At 46.5% G+C, this 15191-nt stretch overlaps 1 protein-coding gene across 1 annotated transcript in view; it reads left to right on the top strand.

Moving 5' to 3' along the window:
• LOC144813832 (solute carrier organic anion transporter family member 1C1-like) overlaps positions 1-15191 on the top strand; it is a 490557-nt gene that overhangs the window by 116964 nt on the left and 358402 nt on the right. The window lies entirely within an intron of this gene.

The raw sequence follows: 15191 nt of genomic DNA on the forward strand, positions 1-15191 counted from the left end.
TTTTTGTGACCTTTCTTCCCTTTCTTGGGACCTTTCTGCCTTCTGTGCCACTCGTTTCCCTGTTTTGTTCTGACCTTTCTGTCCTTTCCTGTGACCTTTGTGCCTTTGTGCCACTCGTTTCCCCCTTTTTTGTGACCTTTCTGCCCTTTCCTGTGACCTTTGTGACTCTGTGCCACTCGTTTCCCCCTGTTTTTGTGACCTTTCTGCCCTTTCCTGTGACCTTTGTGACTCTGTGCCACTCGTTTCCCCCTGTTTTTGTGACCTTTCTGCCCTTTCTTCTGCCTTCTGTCCCACTCGTTTCCCCCCGTTTTTTTCTGACCTTTCTGCCCTTTCCTGTGACCTTTGTGCCTCTGTGCCACTCATTTCCCCCCGTTTTTTTGTGACCTTTCTGCCCTTACTTGTGACCTTTCTGCCCTCTGTGCCACTCATTTTCCCCCATTTTTTGTGACCTTTCTGCCCTTTCTTTTGACCTTTGCGCCTCAGTGCCACTCGTTTCCCCCCATTTTTTGTGACCTTTCTGCCCTGTCTTGGGACCTTTCTGCCCTCTGCGCCACTCGTTTCCCCCCATTTTTTGTGACCTTTCTGCCCTTTCTTGGGACCTTTGTGCCTCTATTCCACTCGTTTCCCCCCGTTTTTTGTGAACTTTTCTGTCTTTTCTTGGGACCTTTCTGCCTCTGTGCCACTCATTTCCCCCGTTTTCTGTGACCTTTCTGCCCTTTCTTGGGACCTTTCAGCCTCTGTGCCACTCGTTTCCCCCGCTTTTTCTGACCTTTCTGCCCTTTCTTGGGACCTTTGTGCCTCTGTTCCACTCGTTTCCCCTCGTTTTTTGTGACCTTTCTGCCCTTTCTTGGGACATTTGTGTCTCTGTGCCACTCGTTTCCCCCTGTATATTTGATCTTTTACCCTTTTGTGACCTTTCTGCCTTCTGTGCCACTCGTTACCCCATCAATTGTTGTACCCTTTTGCCCTCTATTTCCTTCGTCGCTCATCGCCGCTGCATCCCCTGCGACCCCGCCCCCCTGCCTGCCCATTCGCTGCCCCCACCTCCCGCCTTCCAGCTGCTCCTCCCTCCCACTTCCCCATATAGGCCGGCTGCTGCGTAGTGAGGAGAGCGACCCTTGACCCTTCCAGGTAGGTCGCTCCCCCTCCGCACAGCACCGCCTGTGTGTCCCTGCCCCAGCTGCCGCTGCTGATGAACTTCGAGGCCCTCCTCCACCCGCAGGATACCACCTGCGCCTCAACCCTGGTGGCCAGTGGTAGGCCGTAGGTTTGCTCATCCACCATTGTATTGCCTGTATTTTCTTTCATTGCTCCCGTTGTAGTGACTGCATTTTAATTGTTGTGTCTGTGACTGCTGTCTTCTCCCCCACTGCCTGTATGTGGTCTATGCCCGTTCTCTTCCTCTGTTCCCCTCACTGCCCCCATGTCTCTCCGCCCGGTTTCCCTTCTGCTCCCCTCACTGCCCCCGTGTCTCGCTGCCCGTTTTTGCCTTGTATTGCTTAGCTGCCCCTGCATTTCTGTGACCTTTCTGCCTTCGGTGCCACTCATTTCCCCCGTTTTTTTGTGACCTTTCTGCCCTTTTCTTGTGATCTTTTGCCTTCTGTGCCACTTGTTTCTCCCGTTTTCTGTGACCTTTTGCCCTTTTGTGACCTTTCTGCCCTGTTTCTGTTTCCTTCGTTACCCCTCACTGCCCCCGCCGCTGCATCCCCTGCGGCTCCGCCCCCCTGACTGCCCATTCGCTGCCCCAGCCTCCCGCCTCCCAGCTGCTCCTCACTCCCACCTCCCCATACATGCCGGCAGCTGCGCGGTCAAGCCACTGGCGCGTGACAAACCTGTCTGTGCCCGTTCGTGCCTGGACGGTGCCCAGCGCTAGCACCCCTGCACCCGCTATGACGACCGCCGCCACTATGACGCCAGCACTCTGCACGCTCTCACCCCAGACGGACCCACAACTGCTTCAAGGCCGCCCCTAAACACACACACCGGCTCTTCACCTGCCGGAACTGCAGCTACACCAGCCACAGAGCCGACGAATTACCCGCCAAGAAAGACCTCAATCACCTCCGATGCATACTACTGAACACCAGCTCCGCACACAAACACGCTGTCGAGCTCTGGGACCTGCTCAACACAACCGCCCCGGACGTCCCCTTCCTGACAGAGACCTTGTTGAACAACTCCTCCACACCCGATATCGCCATAGCTATCCCAGACGCCTACAAGATCACCCGCAGAGACCGCACCAATAGAGTCTGAGGAGGAATCGCCATCGTCCACAAGAACAGCATCAGGGTCTCGACTAGCACAGACGACGCGCTCAGCACCGCTGAACACATGCATTTCCAGATCCACACAGACCCCAACTCCACCCTCAGAGGCACCCTCGTCTACCGACCCCCCGGACCCTGCCCCCAGTTCAGCGACTCCAATCGCCGACTTCATCAGCACGCACGCCCTGACCTCCACCGACTACATCCTCCTTGGAGAACTGAACTTTCACCTTGAGAACAACAATGACAACAACTCCACAACCCTGATCGATAACCTCGTCAACCTCGAACTGACATAACTTGTCACAATGCCCACCCACTCCGCCGGCCCTACGCTCGACCCCGTCTTCTCCTCAAGCCCGCACGTCTCCGTCAGCCACACTACCGAACTCCTCTGGACCGACCACCGCTGCATCCACTTCACCTTCCAGAAACCCACCACACACCACCACACCCAACAGATCCCCTGCCGCCGCTGGAGAAAAATCACCGAAGACCAACCACATGCAAACCTCGCTCTCAGCCCACCCACCGAACCCTCCAACACCAACGTCGCTGCCCACAACTTCAGATGCTGGATCAAGGACTGCGCTAACACCCTCACCCCTCTGAAGATACCCCCCCACAGAGACACCAGTAAGAGGGCCAGCTGGTTCACAGCAGAACTCCTAGTTTCCAAGCAAGCCTGCCAGAAACTAGAGAAGAAATAGCACAGTGAACAAACTGCGGACAGCCACGCAGCACACAAGGATACCGTCCGCAACCACCACCACCTTATCAGGGCTGCCAAGAAGATCTCCTTCAAAGACCGCGACAACAATGCACACAACAGCAAGGAGCTCTTCAGCATCTTGAAGGAACTCTCTAACCCCAGCTCCAACACCAACGACATCCTGCCGTCGCAAGCCCTGTGCGACTCCCTCGCCACCTTCTTCCACTGCAAGATAGCAGACATCCACAACAGCTTCACCACCCAGACAGCCCCAACAGACAGCAACACAACAGACCCTCCGCACACCATCGACTACGTCCCCTTACTAGCCTGGACCAGCGTGAGCATCGATGACACCATCAAGACCATGAGCACAATCCACTCCGGCTCTCTGTCAGACCCATTCCCGCTCCACGTCTTCAGCAAAGCAAGCAGCTCCTTTGCACCCCACCTACGCAACGTCATCAATCTCTCCCTTGAGACCGCGACCTTCTCAGAGAGCTGGAAACACGCTGAGATCAACGCCCTACTCAAAAAACCCAAGGCAGACCCAGGAGACCTCAAGAACTTCCGACCCATCTCTCTGCTCCCCTTCCCAGCCAAGGTCATCGAGAAAATAATTAACAGACAGCTAACCCGATACCTCGAAGAGAACAGAATCCTGGACCCTTCCCAGTCAGGGTTCTGCAGCAACCACAGCACCGAGACCGCCCTCATCGCTGCCACCGACGACATCAGGAACCTGCTAGACAATGGGGAGACTGCAGCACTCATCCTCCTAGACCTCTCTGCCGCCTTTGACACCGTCTGCCACCGCACACTATGCGCACGCCTCCACGCTGCAGGAATCCGAGACAAGGGTCTGGAATGGACCACCTTCTTCCTCTCCGGCATAACCCAGAGCCAGCAGAACCCAGAACCCAGAGCGTCCTCCTCCCCCCGTTACGTTCCGAAGACTCCGAGATCATCTGCGGCGTACCCCAAGGATCCTCCCTCAGCCCGACACTGTTCAACATTTACATGGCCCTGCTTGCACACGTCGCCCGACAGCACGACCTCAACATAATCTCGCCGACAACACTCAACTAATCCTCTCCCTCACCAAGGACCCCATCACTGCCAAAGCCAACCTCCATGAAGGAATGAATGCCGTCGCCGACTGGATGAAGATCAGCCGTCTGAAGCTAAACTCGGACAAGACGGAGGTCCTCATACTCGGCTCCAACCCGTCAGCCTGGGACGACTCCTGGTGGCCAACAGCACTGAGAGCAGCCCCGACCCCCACCGACCATGCACGCAACCTGGGAATCATCCTCGACTCAATGCTCTCAATGACCATGCAAGTCAATGCTGTCTCCTCCTCCTGCTTCAACACCCTCCGCATGCTCTGCAAGATCTACTGATGGACCCCGACAGATACAAGAAAGACAGTCACCCAGGTCCTCGTCAGCAGCAGACTCGACTACGGAAACGCCCTCTACGCGGGAGCCCCGACCAAGCTCATCAATCGACTACAACACATCCAAAACGCCTCGGCATGACTGATCCTCGATGTACCACAACACGGCCACATCACCCTCCACCTGAGAAACCTACACTGGCTCCCCGTCAATAAGAGGATATCTTTCAAGCTCCTCATCCACGCACACAAGGCAATCCACAAGACCGGCCCAGCCTACCTCAACAGACGGCTCTCCTTCTACACCCCCAACCACCAGCTACTCTCCGCCGACCTCTCACTTGCCACCGTTCGGCGCATCCGAAGAACAACCGCCGGCGGGAGATCTTTCTCCCACCTCGCCGCCAAGACATGGAACACCCTCCCACTGAGCCTACGACAGACCCAAGACCTGCTGACCTTCAGGAGGACACTAAAGACCTGGCTGTTCAATCAGTAGCGGACCCCACCTCCCCCCTCCCCCTCCCCCAGCACCTTTAGACCCTCACGGGTATGTAGTGCGCTTAACAAATGACTGATTGATTGATTGATTGAAAGGTCTGAGGACCTTTTTTTCCTTAGTTATGGGTGTGGGGGGATGGGAGGGCGGGTGGTGGGTCCACTTTAAGGGAAAGGCTAAAATAATATTTGGGGGTGTCTAGAAATATGTCTTTTCTTTTTTTGTGTGTCATGGGTCATTGAATATGGATACATGCATGTACTATAAGCTATGGGATCTGTTAGGATAGCCACTATCAATATTTGCAGATTAAATGACCCTGTGAAACGCCTCAGGATAATAGAAGATGTCCGTATCCTGAAGGCAGATAATATCTGCCTCCAGGAGACCCACATCGAAGCCGGTAGAAGTAAGATTATGGAGTTGGATGGGTTCCAGCTGATTTTATGGTCCTGTGGTATCCCATATGGCTATGTGGATTACCAGATGTTTGAATGAGAACCTGGGCAGCACCAATATTCAGAATGTCTGGGACACTCTGAAGGCAGGCATTAGGGGGGAGACCACCCAGTTTGGGTTGGAGGTACAGAAGAAGGAGCGAAACAAGCTAAGAAACCTGTATGAGGCGCTGACTAAAGCTGAGTTAAATCTGGTCAATACAATATCAGAAGGAGGGGACATTGAAATGGCTCAAACCAGGATTTTAACTGCAAGATCTGCTATAACAGAGATCTCTTTCACTAAAGCTGCAGGAAGATATCTTGCTTGGCGGACGAAACTCTATGAGAGCAATGAAAAGGTAGGGCATGCCTTAGCAGTGCGAGTGAGGGAAAAGGAAGCACAAACCCGGATTGTAGGAACTAACGATCCCGACATTGGTTTAGTAACTGATTCCAGTGCAATTCTGGTTGCTTTCCAGAAATTTTATCAGAAATTATATTCTGAAGAAGACAGAGATGCATCCGGGCTGCAGGGTGAAATTTCTAGATATCTTGATAAGGTCAAAGTAGATCAGCTGGCCTTAGAAGATTGTGAAATGCTGGCTGCTTCGATAAACTTAGGAGAGATTGTAAGTGCTTTATACTCTGTGCCATCTGGAAAAGCAATTGGGCCGGATTTTTTGCCTGGTGAATTTTATAAAAGTTTTCGAACCCAGTTAGCACCATTATGCTAGAAATGTTTTGCTTGATGCAGAGTGGGGAGCCTCCACCTGAATCTTGGAGGTATGCAAAAAAAAGTATATTTCTAAAGAAAGGGAAGCAGGCTACGGATCTAGGGGCCTATCGACCCATTACATTTATAAATAATGATGTTAAGATCTACTCCAAGAGACCAACTCCAAGAGACAATTTTTTGGATTACTGACGAGAGTCTATTTGCTAGCAAATAGACTCTCGTCAGTAATCCAAAAAATTGTCTCTCCTCAGCAGCATGGTGTCGTCCCTGGTCGGGAAACTATAGATCACATACGTAGGACAATAACTTTATTTGACAATACCAAGTTTACAGGAGACCCTATGGCCTTAATTTTATTAGATGCTGAAAATGCATTTGATAGGGTCTCCTGGCCTTTTTTATGGGCAGTTATGAGGCCTTATGGGATTGGGGAGGGTTTTTAAGAGCAGTCTGAAGTATGTATAAGGATCCAATAGCCAGAATTGCACTGATGGGAACACAGTCGGAAGAGAACAAAATAATGTGAGGTACAAGACAATGGTGCCCTTGTTCTCCCTTGTTATTTGCTGTCTATATAGACCCTTTAATACGATTGATCCAGGAGAACCAGATAATCCAGCCAATTTGTGCCCGCGGGGGAGATGTGAAAATCTTTGGGTATGCAGATGACCTAGCTATCACTACTTCTGCACCACATCAGGCCTTAGACGAAATAGGTATTGTAACTTCAATATTTGGAAGGGTTTCTGGCTATCACTTGAATGACAGCATGACGCAAATAGTAATTAATGACAAGGTCATATTAGTAGATCAGCGCGTTGTGTCGAATACCAGGTATCTAGGTGTTGAGATAAGAGCTAAGCCTGAAAATATTGTAAAGCTGAATCTTCAACCATTACTATGTAATATGAAATCTGACGCCCGTAGAATGAATAATATGCATCTGACATTGATCGGAAGATGCAAAGACATTAAAATTATTTTCCTCCCAAAAATTCCTATGGAATTTAGTAAGATGTGATTTCAGAAGTTTGCCCAGGTTGTGTTGTGGTTTTTATGGGCTGGGCAGCGCCCCAGACGGGCACTAAAATACATGACGTTGCCAAGAGAACGAGGAGGCTGGTCTGTCCCCAACTTTCAAATATATTACTGGGCGATTATGTTGAAGCATATGGGGGAGCTGGTGAATGGGGGCAATCCAGGAGGTCGCGAAATATCAATTTACCAATTAATCTATGGGGAGGATGCACGGGGTCTCTTAATGCGGCAGATAGATTTTGCCTAGCATAAAAGGGTCTAATTAAAGGTCTTGCTTGGCGCTAAAATAGTCTGGATTGCAGTTAAGAAAAGATTTGAGATTGGGCGGATTCATCTGTACTCCACTTTAGTTAATAATCCCCTACTTCCGGAAATCTTCTGCGATGCTTATTTTAGAAGATGGGCAGAAAAAGGGATAAAATATATAGGGGATCTTACATGCAGTACTGAATTGCTCTCTTTTGATGCCATGAAAGAAAGATTTGGCATTGGGAATAGAGATTTTTTTAAGTACTTACAAATTCGGGATTTTCTGGCCTAAAGATGTTTTAACCGGAATCGAATCCCGTTATTAGATCTGATTAAGAACCGCTGATAACCGCTGACCTCAGCCGTATATAAATTAATTAATGAAAGAATGGGAGATGATCTTGTCAGGCATTTTGAAAGATGGCAAGCTAGCTTACAATCTGGACAGGGGGAGTGTGAGGACTCCCTACTGCTCAGTCAAACAGCTTGTATTTCAGCTAATATACAGGTGCAATGTTTTAAAACCTGGTGTAATCTTTATGTAACCCCTGCACATATTCGTCGATGGGGGAGCACTTCGAGGATACATTGTTCACGGTGTGGGTTGTTGAGTACGGATAGCACACATATGTTTGCTACCTGTCCAGGTCTTTCTCAAGTGTTGCTCAAAATTGAAAGATGATTAGAATCTATATTGGGCTATCTGGGAAACATCCTAAACAACGAAGATCAAACAACGATTTACCTGAACAACGAAGATTCTTATACCACGAAGTCCAGAACCACGACTTTTCGGAACAACGAAGTCCTTAACAACGAAGTGGCACGTTATCTTAATTTATGTTGTTAAAAAAGGTTCAGAATGTATTTACCTTTTTATGCCAGTAGATGGCATTGTTGGTTTGTATTTCACTGTGCTGAAGCCTTTCTCTTCTCAACACGAATGAAACTCTATGGCTGTCACAGTTGAAAATGGCATCAAAATGGAGGTTGTCCATTTTTTATAAGCTTTATTGTTGATTACTTATTTTGAGAATGAAAATATTTCTGCAATCCTTTTTTAAAATAATGTTTACTAAAGTGTGAATGTGATTAATGTGATCGACTTAAAAAGTGCTTTTCTTTTCTTATTTCAGTTCGTTATGCCCAGGGCATTTTATAGATCATTGCAGACAGCTGTGTAAAAATAGATAATAGAATTTTAATATTGTGACTCTATGTGTGAATTATTGACTTTTTAATTAGTGTGGAGTTTAAAAGTATGGCTTTCCTTTGGAAAATATGTTAATTTAAGGAATTATCACAAAAAAAATATATAAAATATTCATCTATTAATACATTTAAAAAAAAAACTAGCACATGCAAAATTTCTATCAGCCTTAAAAAGTCTACTGTCCTTGATTGTGCTTGAGCAGAGGGGCACACTTTAATCAGATAAGCAGATAAGCACAGCCTTTCATCTCACTCTGCTTGATGGTGCTCGCTGATGGGCACAGCTTGAACATGTGTATTTAAAAGACCATACTGGGGTCAATTATTAATGCAATTTAAAGTATTTTCGTGGTAAAGGATATCGTTGTTAAAAAAATAGTTGTTAAGCATTATTTGTTATTTAGCTTTCTTGGATTAGGGAGTCGTGGTTCAGGCAGTAGTTGTTTAGTCATAGAATCGGGCTATCTAGTTTCACTGACTCCCCAGTCTATAATGTTGGGGATTTCTAATCAAGTTATGGTGGAAACCGACAGGAAAATGGTGTTTATCGCAACGGCTGTATTTCGTCTGTGTGTGGCTTCGGCATAGCTTGACCCAGACCCCCCTTCAGAACATGTCTGGTTTAGCAAATTATTATCTACGCACTAGTATATTGACTGAGTGGTATGATTGTGGTTTTTCTCTCTTTTTCTTTCTTTCTTTTTTTCTAGAAGGCTGGATCTACAACGCGGGTGGGGGTGGGGGTGGGGGTTAAAAGCATACAATTTGAGCATCAGTCACAGTATTGCTTGTATTGTATTTGTTGTATTGTTTTTATTTCTTTTGTGTTTTGATGTCTCATTAAAAAATATATTTTTTTAAAATAATTAAATACGACGCATCTATGGTGGCGCAAGGGATTTTCACGCAGGCGCAGGGAAACTGACGCATCTATACAGATGCATTAGTTCCTTGTAAATCTGCCCCTTTGAACCTTTTGATTAGGGAGGGGCCAGAAGAATCCCAAACCACTTAGTAAGTGCTACGCATAAATGTGGCATCCCCTGACACCTTCTTCACAACACTTTCCAATCTGTGGAGGAATAGAAGCACTGAACTTGCGCTCTGTGACCTGTGAGGAAAGCTAAAGACTTGTACCTGTCTACCCAAGACAAAGAAGTGGGCTCCATGGGTCAGTTGGCTGCCCTGTGTAGTTACTGTGCTACCAAAACCTGCAAGAGGCCTTTTCCTGAAGTTCTCAGGTGACCAGTACTAATTGGGCCCGCTGGTGGCCTCTGCTGGAGTCAGTCACGATCCAATGGCTGTTCCTTAGTTCCAGGGACCCTTTGCTGTGTCTAACTTGGTTTCTAGTACTCCTAAACACCTGAGACTAAAAAAGGTTATTGACTTTGAGTACTCTGGATGAGAGTGACAAGTCACCTCAGCCTATCTAACCAAGCCGCAACCTTGCTGGGCTAAAAAAGTGGGGGGCATATTATCAAGGGGGTTTATCTCCCCTTTTTTGGCTTTAAAAGCCAAGAAAGCAGAGATAAAATGATCTCCCTATTACCTAGCTGTCGCTAACACCAGTTAGCGACAGCTAGTAGGAGATAGCGACCATCTTGGGCCCCACTTTGCATGTCAGTGATATTTATCTCTAATGACATGCAAAGTGGGCGTGCCAAGATGTTAGCGACTGGAAACAGTCGCTAACATCGCTATCTCCTATTACCAACTTTTGGAGATATTCACGCTAAGCGCGAATATCTCCAAAAGCTAACACCTGCCCTGAGCAGTTCTTAGCCATGTTATTCAATGGGAGGTGGATAACATGGCTAAGACCATTAGCTCGGTAATGCATGAATATAGCTGACTTTTCAGCGATATTCATGCATTGCGGACGTTTTTTATCGCATTTGCGATAAACCTTGTCTGCGATAAAAATCGCCGGAGCTCAGCGGTAAAATTTTGTCTCTAACCAAGCAATAGCGATAATTATCGCTATTGCTTGGTAATATGCCCCTAGGTATCTCCTGCTCGAAGCTTCTCCACAGCAGCAATTCTAACTTACCGAGCCCTCTGCAAGATGGCATTTGACCTTGTTGTACTCAACTTTGGATACAATTGCACCCTTGCCATGTTGAAGGATTCCAAGCTCTAAAAAAGAGACTAAGTCTGAAAGTAAAAATAATTAACAGCTGAATGCATTAAAATCATCTGATAATGGAGAGGACTTCCCTGGGAGTGTTATTTGAATTTCTAACACTCTAAGATTTTCCTGACAAAACCAACTGCTTCAGCACTATGTCATCCATTGCCTATCTGCCTTTGTGATTCTTCCTGAGATAGAGCCTACTCCTTTCCCTTGCTGAAGGATTTCGCCTTCCGAAACAAAGACTAAGGGCCTGATTACACGACTGGCGGTCTTGCGACCACCAGATTTGCGGTGGCACAGGAGTGGCTGTCCACTGTTTTGTTGATTATGATTTTGTAAGTCGTATGGGTGGTAGACTGCCTGCTTCACCAGGGAAGTGGCGCAGGAGAGCCACAATTCACTATGCTGAGCGGGGACTAGCACAGTCCTGATCAGCATATTACGTGTTTCTGGACCTCCAGTCTTTTCATTGCAGAGTCCCACCATAAAAAGGCTGTCAAAGGGTGACCATAGAGGGTGTGCAGGTACAAAGGGGGCCATAGAGGGCTCCCATACCCACCCCGCTATGGGGATATATTCAGGGAGGAACAACATGTGCCCCCCCTGTCTATATTAAGCATACAACATGAAAATTGCCTCAACCACTCTTACTTGAACGAAAAAACGTTTTCAGGTTAGAAAATTATTTATTACATCCCAACCAGGCATGCTTATTCAATGCCAATTATTTTTAAATTTTCGAAATATATTTTAACATCAATAGACAGAAATAAGGGCTGTACATTCAATTTATATACAAATGGTTTGATACACATAGAAACCATTTTGAATCATACCTCGAGGAACCCGGTTACTGCAGAAGCACTTTTGGAGAAGGTAACTTTTTAATCCCAGGGTCATTCCTCTGAGCCAAGAACTTATTTGTATTTGAATCATTTACAAGTGTTCCTTTTACTTGACAGGAACACAAGTGTTTGGACCATTTTCAATTTAAGAATAACGAAGCCTGCACAAGGTAGGCTTTTGCTGTTACACCACAGCGCCCTTTAAATATGTAGAGAACGGCATAGCCCTGTCCCTTCTGTTTTTTTTCCCAAATCGATTTATACGCTCTCAGTTTATTTCTGGCAGGAAAACACACGGATGGTCATATTGTACAAGCCATCTCGCTGTTTGGCGGCACATACAAGGTTAGTGCTTGGTGAGAGCTACGCAGTCGATTTATATATTGATTTATATATTGATATGGCACCAATATAAACGCTCAGTTTATCTTAATAAATCATGCCCTGATTTTTCAGATTGAATTGTCTGCCCATTGAAAACGATTGATTCCCTTGGTCCCCCCTTTCCCCTGACTACAAGTCCCACAAGCCTGCTCCTTCCTAGAAAAAGAGCCTGGTATGTAGACTCTCCTTATGTACATACTACTAGTGAATGCCTTTTTAAAGTTGAGGCTTTCATTTCAACAAAATGGTGAAACGCTTTTGTCTTTGCATCTTTCAGACACAAACAATAAAAGCCCTGATGGGAGCCCAGGGACAATTATCCTGGTCTCGAAACGCGTCGGCACCTTTGGGGGAATAGAGCATTATCAATAAACAATATTAGGCTTGGCCAGTTCAGATATTATCAATTTTGAGTCATTCAGTTGTTCTCTATTCCCCATTCTTTTGATTTTTTCATTCATTGAATCTATATGTATGCGACATTTGTTTTCTGTTAGGTATTAATTTTTTTGTAGGATGTTGGATGTTTAAATATCATTTTGACACTGTTTTGTTTCTATGTGTATCAAACCATTTGTATATAAATTGAATGTACAGCCCTTATTTCTGCCTATTGATGTTAAAATATATTTCTAAAATTTAAAAATAATTGGCAGTGAATAAGCATGCCTGGTTGGGATGTAATAAATATTTTTCTAACCTGAAAACGTTTTTCGTTCAAGTAAGAGTGGTTGAGGCAATTTTCATGTTGTATGCTTAATAAGGGTCTAGCCTTAACCACGTTTTCATAGACCTATCTCCTTTGGGTTCCAACCCCTGTCTATATTGGCACAAGGCTCCAGCACGGCATGGACGTCGCCGTCCATGCCGTACTGGAACTTTTTTTGCTGTTCCCATTGCATTGCCTGTTATCCAGGCATTGACATGGGAAGGGCAAAAGGACCACCAACCGTATCTTGAGAGGTCTTGAGAGGTAGTCATGTAACATGAGTTCAACTTGTGATATGGTCGGCGGTCCTTGCTTGGGTTTGGCGCAGCGGAGCCAGAGTGGAGGTGGCGACATTGCTCAAAACTCTTAATCAGGCCCTAAGTTCCAAGCTTAAATCTCCTACATCATCAAACCTTGTTGGTATATTTGACCCACATTCCCTCGTGGTCAGCCTCAAATCATTCTAGGTACTGGTTTAGCACAACAGCTGACTAACTTAGGCAAACTATTGGATATCTGATGTTTTGATGTGATTTAGTCCATTACATTTTACTCTCTTTTTATACAGTGAAGTGGGATTTTTAGAGTATTATGTTTTTAACATGTTAACCATTTTAGTACTTCTAAATGCTTTAAACATTTTCTCCAAGTTAAGCCTGTCTGCTCTGTGCCATCACTTCCAGGGTTTGCGCTCAGGTTTGAATTAAAACTGGACCTAACAAAATAGTATCTTTGTTACTTGTGGTCAGGGCCGGCACTAGGCATGGGCAGCATGGGCGGCTGCCCAGGGCCCCGAGCTCAGCCCACCAACATGGGGCCTCGCAAAGGTGTTTCCCCACCAGCCTCGCGCCTGTGGTGAGCACTGCATGGCCCAGGGAAGGGCTGCCTCTCCTCTGGGCTTCGCAAGCATGTGTAAGAATAGGAGAAGAGGCCCCCCTCCCCTGTGCCTCGCAGCACTGGTTAATGGCTGTTAACCCCCAGCGAGGGGGGCCCTTTTCCCAGGGCTGTGCAGCCCACATGTAGTGCGAGGCGCGTCTGCATTTGCAGCTTTGTCCTGTAATTGGGGACAGGGTCGGGTTGCGAGAGCAAGCAGTCCTGAAAGTTGTGACATGTGGGCCAGTTGTTAAAAGGCCTCAGCTTCATTCCTGCCTCCCAGGCCATCACACTCCTGGCTATGGGGTGCGGGGCGAAGGTGTTAAGTGTGGCAATCTGCCTTAATTGAGGCCAGGTGTTGCTCCAAGTGTTGTGTCATTCTCCCCTCAGCCCCCCATTGGGGCCACAAAGAAGTGTCTTGCCCCAGACCGCTCCCCTGCCAGGCAATGGTGGGTGGGGGCAGGTGGGAGTATGCGGGGGGGGCGTCACTGAGGGAGCAGGTTTTTGGCTATGGGCAATTGACACCTTAGCCTCCACGGTAGCAGCAGTAGCTGTGTCTTTTTTCTTGATCCCCTCCCCTGCAAGGTCATCAGCCTGAGGAAATGGAGGGCTGGGGAAGGAGTGAACTATGATAGGCCTTCCAGGAGGGTGTGGGTGTATTTACATGGGCCTCGCAGTGAGATAACCTTTGTTAGGCTTTTATTAAACTAGAGAGGATGTGGCGTTGTGTCCTAAGCTGCCGGAGACCAGGTTCCAGTCCCAGCATCAGCTCAACATCCTGTCATTCTGGGCAAATCACTTCATCTCACCAAAGATTAAAGTAAAAATACATTTCATCTTGTGCAGTGTAACTGTTGCCCATGTAAATCACCCCAATGCCCTAGCACCGAGTTCACCTTATGTAAACTATAAAAATCACGGACCGATCGCAAAAAGCCATTTTTCTTTACTTAATTCCAGCTATTTTAATGCACACTAACTGTCTGATCGGCTCACACTGCAACAACAAGGAGTTTAATCCCCAAGCCATAGTTTCCACTTGCCTTGAGTTTGCTTGAGTTTGTTTTGTGCTCAATGTGTTGATGTATGCATATAGCACCGTATGTAGATTTGCATATACACCTGGCACATAGCACTCCATGCATTATCCTCACTGGCCTTTGCTATTCTCCAACTATGTATTTTAACAAAAATAAAACGTGAACAAAAAGTCAGAATGCTTGTTCTTTACTTTGCATGTTTGTTGCCTATGAGTAAAATTAACTGGTTTTTGCGTGAGACAGTGTAGGAACAGAAACTGTCTATGAAGAGAATGCTGCAAAGCGTTCAAAGCAAAGAGAAAATAAAACGCCGACTTATTTATGTTATAAGATTCTGCAACAGCCAGAGCATGATAATTAGAGAGCACTATTTATATATAAATATCCATATTATTTTTAACATGTCTTATCTGTCTTTCTTTAGTTTAACTAGTCATAGTTATGTAAAGCAGCTTAGGAACATATTTTAAAGTGCTTTCAACTTACGTTGACTGTTTACATACTGATCAGAGAAAAAAATAGAGACTTCCGCATTTTTCTTAATTTTAACACCGGCCAGGATATTAAAATACAGGTCATGTCAGTAAAACAATCAGCCAGGTGGCAACCCTAGCCAAATCAGTTAACGAGGAGTAAATAATATGCATCTTT

The sequence above is a fragment of the Lissotriton helveticus genome, chromosome 1_1 (assembly GCF_964261635.1).
Source record: "Lissotriton helveticus chromosome 1_1, aLisHel1.1, whole genome shotgun sequence".
Lineage (NCBI taxonomy): Eukaryota > Metazoa > Chordata > Amphibia > Caudata > Salamandridae > Lissotriton > Lissotriton helveticus.